The following is a 10617-nucleotide window of genomic DNA, read 5'->3' as shown; positions in this document are numbered from 1 at the left end:
TTTGTATATCATGAATGGCATGTCTTTAGTTCAGATTCATATATGTATATTAGAAAATTCAGCAACGATGTCAGACGGTGAAATGAGGCGGAAGACTCATTGGTTTATTCGTTGAACCATGAAAACACTCAAGTTATATTTGCAAGGTTAACAATACTGAGGATTTCAATCATCTTGTCTATCAATAACAGTCATCGCGAATTGACATTGAATAGATTCATTTGCTTTTCTAATTCTATTAAAAGAAACGAACAACAAAATGTTTAAAAAAAATCTACAGTAGACCAATCGACTAATGAAGACGTTCTTTTCCAAGTAAAATATTGACATTGAGTTAACTAGTCGCGCACATACAAGCGCCAACAAAAACTTCAGTATTATTATATCAAAATTCAAATGAGTTTCCCTGTTTGATAGAGTTATATCTGTCTACTGTTCTCATGACTTTTTTAATGGGGTATGTTTTGTACAGAACAAAAAAACAAACAAAGTACAACTGACATATTGATATTTATATACCCTATTTGTCAGGCTTAGATTTACACGGAATCTAATTCGTTGTGGTTCTACTATTCTTATGTCGATACATTAAGGAGAAAATTATGATTGATTTTATAAGGAATGAATAGTAACGAGGGGGGATCTAACGTCGATAGTTTATCTATGCCATATAGGTATAAATACTAGGAAAAAGTCAAGCCGATTCATAATAAAATCATTGTAACTTAACTTGTTACATCGAATTGAGATGCATTGATTGTTCCCATTAAAGGAACATTGTATGGGATGTATCAAATTGACGATCAAAATAAACAATGTAACTGGCAGTATCATGAATATAAACGGTTTTTGTCAAGAGATGCATTACTCGAACATTATATATAAGATGTGCTCGAAGGCTGCTTTTTAAGCTATATATTTTTAGAAAAGTAGAACGTTGTAAATGCATTTTCATATCAAGCGTACAACGAAGGAATAATGTATCGTGTGATACTATTTCTACGATATTTCAAAAATGTAGCTCTGAATTAAAGGAAAATAAAATCGTATCACAAAATCGAGATATGGGTCAACTTAAATTTTTTCGTAATGAAAAAATCAGTAAAAACTGGAAAGCTCAAATATTATTTCGCTCACACTATTTAAAAAGATATTTTTGAATGACACATAAGAGTTCATGTGCTAAACTCCACCCCCCGAAATTTAATAAAATTTGTACAGTTAAAAAAACCCAATGTATATGATAAGTCTCTCCATCCCTCCCTCCCTCCATCCATCCATTAGTCCAGTCAAACTAAGATTTAATCTCAAACTAATATAGCATTATGCCTTTTATATACACAGAAAAAAATACCATAAAATCTAACTTTAGAAACAAATCAAAAACAGCATTTTTAATTTTCCATGGAAATAAACATTGGAAGAGGAGATAACTCTTGCAAAAAAAAGTCTTTTTTGGTCAGTGTTTGGTTGTTTTTCTTGAAATTTATGTAAAGTATGATACTTTGATGGGATTATAAGTTTGTATTTGACTAAATCATATAAGCTTCTGCTCATGAAATGTTCAAACCGAAGTGTTATGGGTAGTTTTATTTTTTTCGTGCATTTTTCATGAAAAAAATTGCAAATTTGAAGCTTTGTAACCATTTTAGAAAAATATTGTGAAAATTTAGTATTGTTTATTTATGTATTTGATATTTTTTCAGCAACTTACTTTTCTAAAGAACTTTAAACCACAAAAAGAAGAATACATTATTTTTTATTAAATTTGAGATTCTTTACCTTGACATGTTGAATAATTCAATAAATGGTCAACTAAAAAATCAAGAACCAATACATTCTGATGGAAAGAAGCGGTAAAGTTATACTTTAGTATCAATTTTTATTGATCTTTCTGCCTTTTTTGCAAGAGTTATCTCCCTTTTCAATGCAACTCTCCATAGGAATTTTAAATGGTGATTTTTTTAGTCTTCCTCACATTTGATTTTATGGGACTTTTTTCTGTGTATATTTGGGGTATAATGCTAAAGATTAAAACTTAAAAATCTTCTGTTGCAATTACTTTCGGGTTAGGGTCAAATTTATGCTAGATTGACTGGACTACATCAATCATAAACATATTGTTTTTGCAATTTTCCTTTTCAACAAAATAATCAGTTTTACCCATTGCTGTGTATGATAATTCTTCATTTTTAAAAATTTGTTAACCTACGTTTGTTATAAATAATCATTAAACTTTTACGTTCAAAAGACACCATAAAATTGACATAGAGATCATGACATGAAATTCATTTTCTTCTTTTGACAACTTGAAATTCACCTTTTAAGTATATCGAATATATATATTTTCGTCTTGTTGAATGATGAAAGACAGATTTTTCTTAAATTTGAATATATTTGCATTGTAGCAAAAGTTTTCTTTTCTTGACAATCGGTAAAAGAAAATATAGAGATGTTTAACTGTTCTAACAAGTGCGTCGCCAAAGTACTGATACATACTGAAAATCAGTTAGTTCTATCAAGGTTAAAAGAAAAGGTTATAAATGCGGAGATTTTCCTGATTTTTCATCATTAAAACAGTAATGCCGCCTGTTAACGGGTTATTCCTCGAATGCCAACATCTTTTGATCTACCGTTAATTTATCTGTACAATTATGGGTGTAGGTAGTTATCACGGCAAAAGTGCATGCTTATCAAAACAATCATACTAATTAAACAGATACACGAGGCAAATTACAGCTAGCTCAATCTAGTTGTTGGAAAATATTTTGTGCTTTACTGTGCCTGAAAAAAAAATGAATTCTTAACCAAAAATAAACTTTGAATAGTGTTGCATAACTAAGTGAACGTGTGTATGTTGTCAGGAATTCGAGCTTGCACAAAATCTACAATAGCACTGTTGACAAGCGAATGATGGTAACTGAATCTACCACGATCACAATATGGCGGAGGGGATTCTGTAAGATCTTTCTCTCTTAATTTCTTTTTTGTTTACATAAATGTGACGAAAATTACTCAGCCGTTGGTTTCTTATTAATATTTGCGATGAGTCTGTAAAATATTAATCTTTTAAAAAGCTGTCCGTTACTGAAAAAAATAAACACAATTGAAATACGATGATGATGGTAACTCCAAGTTGGGATGGTGGTAACGGTCGATCAAAATAGTTAGGAGGTGATGGTAACTTATATAAAACGAGGTTTCTTTTCAATCATACAGTGTTCAACATCACTATACATGAAATGAAACACAATCACCCATCTTCACTGAAACCACAATATTGGAATATAGACCAATACTAGAACAAGAGACAAAAATGTCGGGGAAACCATTTGAAATTTAAATGTTTTTAAAAATGAAACTTTCTTAAACAATTTCACAAAGAGTGTTGTAATACCTTAAAGACTAAGCTTTAAACAACAGATTTATATTCGGGATTGACACTTTTTGGATACGGAAATTTCTAATTTAAATTTCATGATGTCAGTATTGAAATTTCTTTCAATTCTGGGCCTTTAAATTTTTAGCTTTTTAGCCTTGCATTTCAGTCGGGATCAGACACCCTCCTCCCCTCCTCAAAATAGTAGGTTTATTGAAAATAAATATTAAATAAACATATAATTGTGTTTGGGTTCAAAATGAAACCAGAAAGGAATCTAGTGAAAACATTTTATGTGACGTATAAAATTTTCTGACGTCAGTCACCCAAATCAATGAATGTGTTCGTAGATAGAAGATGTTTTTGTGTTCTGTTAAATTGTTCCTTTTAAAATTGTTATACGATGATGACTGATGTACCCATATTTTGACTATTTCATTTATTGTGTCTAGATATAGGAAGATGTGGTGTGAGTGCCAATGAGACAACTCTCCATCCAAATAACAATTTAAAAAGTAAACCATTATAGGTTAAAGTACGGCCTTCAACACGGAGCCTTGGCTCACACCGAACAACAAGCTATAAAGGGCCCCAAAATTACTAGTGTAAAACCATTCAAACGGGAAAACCAACGGTCTAATCTATATAACCAAAACGAGAAACGAGAAACACGTATATATTACATAAACAAACGACAACTACTGTACATCAGATTCCTGACTTAGGACAGGTGCAGGAAGATTTGGGACTATGACCACGCAGACCTAACTAAATATAAATTTGATCTAAGTGAAGTTAATTGGGATGATACTATTAATAATAATGACGTAAATGTTGCCGCGACAAAAATAACAGAAACTATATTAAAAATAGCTGCAAAACATATACCTTGTAAAATTGTCAAGTTTAGATCCCAAGACCTGCCATGGCTAACTGGTCATATAAAAAAACTAATTCGGCGCCGAAAAAGACTTCATAAAATGGCAAAAAAGAAAAATACTGCTGATTCTTGGCGACAGTTTCGGTATGTTAGGAATCAATGCCTAAATTTCATAAAAACAGCTAAACTTGACTTTTTCAACAAACAAATAAATATATTAGAGAATCCAGAAACCAATGTTAAGAATTGGTGGAAGCTTTTAAGAAATTTATCTGGACAGCCTTCGAAAGCGTCAAATTACCCCCCTTTGTTAGTAAATAATGAATATATAGAAGACGATAATGAAAAATCAAACGCATTTAATCTCTTTTTTTGTAAGCAAGCTACCGTGGATGATTCTAAAGCGTCTTTTCCTAATACCCCCATGTCCGATGATATACCAATTTTAAACAATATTATAATAACCGAAGAGGAAGTGTTTGATCACTTGTCTTTGTTAGATGTCACTAAAGCGACGGGCTCTGATGAAATTAGCGGTAGGCTTCTGAAGTATGCTGCTCGAGAGTTAAGTAGGGCCCTGGCTCAGCTTTTCAATAAATCTATACGTGAAGCTGTGTATCCAGAAACCTGGAAATTAGCAAGCGTTATACCAGTTTTCAAAAGTGGTGATAGAGAACTGGTGTCAAACTATAGACCGATATCACTTTTGTCGATCATTGGTAAGAGTATGGAACGTTGTGTTTTTAAGCATTTCGTTAACTTTTTAACAAAACATAAAATAATAACAAGTGCCCAGTCAGGTTTCATGCCTGGAGATTCTACAATTAACCAACTTTTACACATAACTGATTTATTTGGCAAAGCTCTTGACGCAGGAAAAGAGATTCGTGTTGTCTTTTTTGATATAAGTCTTGCTTTCGATCGAGTCTGGCATGAAGGTCTTATTTATAAACTTAAAAATATTGGAATAAGAGGAAACCTATTAAAGTGGTTTATGAGCTATTTATCAAATCGAAAACAAATAGTTGTTATTTCAGGTCAATCCTCTGATACTTTTGGTGTAAATGCTGGCGTCCCTCAAGGATCAATATTAGGCCCCTTACTTTTTTTAGTATATATAAATGACATTGTAAACGACATAGACTGTAACATAAAACTATATGCTTACGATACTTCCCTTTTCATAGTAGTTGAAGATGAATATGCAGCAGCGAGCAAACTTAATTCTGATATAGAGACTATCAACAATTGGTCAGTCCAATGGCTGGTAAATTTTAATGGAAAAAAGACTGAAGCTATGACAGTTTCCAAGAAATCAGTTAAACCCCATCATCCACCTCTTTATATGAATGATGATATGATTTCAGAAGAAGAAAGCCATAAACACCTTGGTTTAATTTTTCATGAGGATGGTTCATGGCATTCTCATGTCAATAAAATAATTAAAATGATAACACCTAGATTAAATTTATTTCGTGCCTTGAAATTCAAATTGAAAAGAAAGTATTTACAAACTATATATTTAAGTTTTATCCGACCTTTATTTGAATATACAGATATCATTTGGGACACCATTCCAGACCATTTAAGTGACAAACTAGAAAATATGCAACTTGAAGCGGCTAGGATAGTTACTGGTGGTACTAAGTTATCGTCCATAAATAAATTATACGACGAAACAGGATGGGAGTTACTATCAGAAAGACGTAAAAAACACAAAATTATAAAATTTCATGAAATGTTTCACAATAAGACCCCTGATTATTTAAGCGACATTATCCCTCAACAATTGTTCAATATTCATAATTATGACACACGACGAACGAATGACACGCAACATATAAAGTGTAGAACTGCATTTTACCAGAAATCTTTGCTCCCCTCAGTTTTTCGATCCTGGAATGCTATTCCGGACGATATCAGACTAAGTCCATCTAAGTTTACACTTAAAAGTTACCTTAATCAAAATGTAAGAAAAATGCCAAATTATTATTTTTTATGGAGACAGGAAAGGACAAATACTTCATGCCAGACTTCGGATGGATTGTAGCAATCTGAACAAACATTTATTTAAGAGAAATCTTGTAGAAAGTAAAAACTGTACCTGTGGTAGAATCGAGAGCAGTAAGCATTTTCTCCTCGAGTGTAATAATTACTCCCTTGTCCGAAAACGTACGATAGAAAAAATTCCCTTCCCATACAATATAGAAACACTCCTTTTTGGCTGCAATAACCTCAATCAAGAGGAAAATGTACTCGTGTTTAAACAAGTGCAACAATTTTTGGAAGATTCGAAGACGTTACGCGCGATGTTCGTACATGTAAGCGTAACATAACATCACGAAATATTCGTAACGTTCTAACCAAAACTTCGACTGAAACGTTGGTTTTAAGCAAGTGCGACATTCTTGTAAGACTCCGCAAAATCGACGGTGCGTTTTTACTACTTATCGAAAATTGATATACTTTAGAATTTTGAAAAATTTAGAAAAATAACATTTTAAAAAATAATAAAATTCTACCATTATAAGAGCTCCGATAACCAAACAATTGATGTAAATTTGAGTTGAGTTCATTTTTACGTCAAAAAATGGCGGTGCGACAACCTTGTAAGCGTTTTGGCTAATTGCGTCGTTCGTGCATGATAAAGATCGTAATTGGGTGAGACAGTCTTGACAAAGTCCTGTAAACACACTCCGCCGCCGGTACATATATATATATATAGGAAAGATCTGATGAAAAAAATCAACTTTTTTATTTGCAGTTATTTGCAGTTATTTCCCTTTATCTTTTTTTACAGGGAGACGGATTAATATAAAGGAAACCTTGTTTCCGAATCCTTTTGTAACATGTTATCACTGTATTTATATGTGTATGCCATGTACATGATTTTTTGAAATAAAATATGTTTAAAGTAGGACAGGTGCAAACATTTGCAGCGGGATTAACCGTTTTAATGGATCCAAACCTTCTCCCTTTTTCTGAAACAATAGCATAACATCACAACATAGAAAAACATACGATAGAATATCAATTGGCAGACTTAACTCAATCAAAAAACGTCTGTTTATTTAACCCATCAATGTAAATATAACGGAATTGACGAGACTGTCATTTAAGTGAGAGGGTTAGCGCTATAGAACCATTTATAATCCACCATTTTCTACATTTGAAAATGCATGTACCAAGTCAGGAATATGACAGTTCTTGTCCATTCGATTTTGATGCGTTTTGTTATTTGAATTTGCCATGTGATTATGGACTTTCCGAATTGATTTTCCTCAATATTCAGTATTTTTGTGATTTTACTTTCATGTCATTCAAACTTGTGGGACACACATCCTTTAAATCGACATCATATTTGTTACAATTATTAAGTATATAATTATATGGTAGTTATGCCGCGTTCACACGGACATTTAATTTGAATTGAATTCGAATCGAATGCAAATCGAATTCGCAAATCGCGTTAACACACTCTTCTTTTTTTTTAATTCGAATTGATTCGAATTGGTTAATTCGAATTATCTAATTCGCATTAGAAATACGCTTTTGTGAATACGAATAAAAGTTAATGTCGTTTGGACAGTAAAGCGAATTGTAATTTGAATTAGAACTGACGTTAGGACGTAAAACGTGTCGAATGCGAATTATACTAATTCGAATTAGTTAATGCGAATTGAATTCGAATTACGTGTGAACTCAGCATGAAAGTCGCAAATTCCTAGAACAAAATGTAAGCCCCAAACTATTCCATATTTTTCAGTTTCTAAAATCATTGCCCGAAAGGTATTTTTTCCCTTTGTCCTATTGATATCTCAAAAACAGCTCACCACACATACTCATTTATAAAAAAAATTAATCATATAGTGAATAAGAGGAATAATTTACTAAGGTGTAAGTTATCTGAAATACTAAGGATTTTCTTATCCCAGACAGATTATTTTTGAGTCTTCAATGGTTCTTTGATCTTATCGTCACTGATGGTTCTTATGTAGACAAAACGTTATAGGGCTGGTACCTTTGATAACTATGTACACATTTTATGTTTAACATAAGTAAAACATAAAGTCTAGAGTTCTGTAATAATAATCATCAACGTACTTTTTACACTCTCTATTTTCTCAGAAATGGACAGCTGTTTACGGTTAGTTTTTTACAGACTCTTTTAAGACTTTGTTACTTTATAATTACTTTGCCATATGAACCTCAAATTAAGGTAAAACGTTGTGTTCAAATTCGAAAAATCCTTATGGATTTAGAATGCTGACCAAACTGGCCAAGTCTGTTATGCAATTTTGACAGTGTAACTCAACTAAGATGTGCATACTCAATGGGTTAGTTTGTCCTACGAAAGCATATTAATAACAAAAATACCGAACTCCGAAGAAAATTTAAAACGAACTGTACGTAAAAAAATGGCGAAAACAAAAGCTCAAACACATCAAACGAATGGACAACAACTGGCATATTCCTGAGTTGGTAGAGAAAGACAAAGAACATAAATGAAAGACAATAATACAACAATGAAACATTGCAAGTTAACACAATGACGGGGCGTATATGTAAAAAGCCACGTCATATGAAACCAAAACACCCCCCTAAAAAAAACCCCAACAACCCACAAACAGATACTTAGACAAAGCACAATTAGCAAAAATGAAAGACAAGAAAACATAGCACAATTACACAGAGACTAGATGTGTAAGTACACAGCCAAGTCAAATGAAAATAAAAACCAGTTTAAACAGTAAAAATAATATTCATGAAGACAAATAAAAGAACTCTATAACACTTTATTAAGAGGATAAACAGCGTTAGTATCCAGGATATAAACTTCAATACCATCGTGTATTATTTGTGAACATGATATGGAACAATTATCAGCAAGGTCCCGGGAGGTACGTTCCGATACCGTTCTACTCCGACAATGGTGACGATTTACAAAGTCAGAATAGCAGCTGCAAGCTCTTGAATATCGAATGAGTTCCGAAAATATATATCATAGATGCAGGTGAAGTTGGTATATTGTCACTAAGGTAGGTGAAATTGATAAATAAAATTAAAATCGTCTCGTTTGTCATAAATTCTGGTACTGAGATGACCACGTATGTCAAGTTCGAGGCGAAGGTCTTAAAATGAAGCGATCAAATCCCCTATAAATAAATATGCCTAAACTTACTTTGCTGGCAATTTGGTAAAACACCGTATCAATTATTGATATTTTCTCGACTGAGACAAAGTACAATGATACGAAAAAGTTTATTTATTTTCTCATTGTGTTTCTGTTGGGTTTAAAGAACATAGTTCACAAATTGGACTTATTGACAGTAGCGCTTATCACAAAAGTAGTCTTTTAAAAAAAAATATGACAAGCAAAAAGAAAAAGAAATGACAAACCAAGCATCTAATTTCTGTAACTTAATCTATATTAAATAATATAAATTGTTTAATTAGTATAAAAAAGAAGATGTGGTATGATTGCCAATGAGACAACTATCAACAAAAGACCAAAATGACACAAACATTAACAACTATAGGTCATCGTACGGCCTTCAACAATGAGCAAATCCCATACCGCATAGTCAGCTATAAAAAGGCCCCAATAAGACAATGTAAACAAGTCAAACGAGAAAACTAACGGCCTTAATTATGTAAAAAATGAACGAAAAACAAATATGTAACACATCAACAAACGACAACAACTGAATTACAGAGCGTTTTCTTATTTAAGAGAGGACTTAATTATGTCCTGACAAACGTTAGCCATTTTGAAACATTGCAGAGTGAAAATTATTTGATTGTAAAATAAATTTGAGAATAGAAATGTGACAAAGAGACAACATCCCGACCAAAGGGCAGAAAACAGCCGAAGGCCAATAAGTATTTTCAAATAATGAAAACTTTATAATACTTAAAAAGGAAATATCTTCTGGGATGAAACATTTATAATTGGTTACACAGTTTCAGAAAAGGTATCACTTCAAGCGATTGAAATTCTACTTTAAGCCAAATTTTCGGGAAATATGTGACATCTTTCCCCCCTTTTTTGCAATATTTTATAACAAATAAATGCAGATTGTTGCCATGGATACACATGAAAGAAATTATATTTTACCATTTTATATACTGGATATAAAATCTATGCAAGATTCTGATTACATATATATGACACAAACAGTAAGCTTGATATTGCAAGAAAGCGCTAAAAAGGGGATGGTAAAATCTATTATAGCAAATTTTAATATTTTTCCTAACTGTTTATTGCTACCTTATGGCATACTTACCAAGCTCAGAATTGTATAATTTAAGATTTTTCATGCCACAAATCTATTGATATTTAGATTCTAAATCAACT

Source organism: Mytilus edulis, chromosome 3, assembly GCF_963676685.1.
Source record: "Mytilus edulis chromosome 3, xbMytEdul2.2, whole genome shotgun sequence".
NCBI lineage: Eukaryota > Metazoa > Mollusca > Bivalvia > Mytilida > Mytilidae > Mytilus > Mytilus edulis.
The sequence above is the reverse complement of the archived record's forward strand: the minus strand, read 5'-3'. Positions refer to the sequence as shown.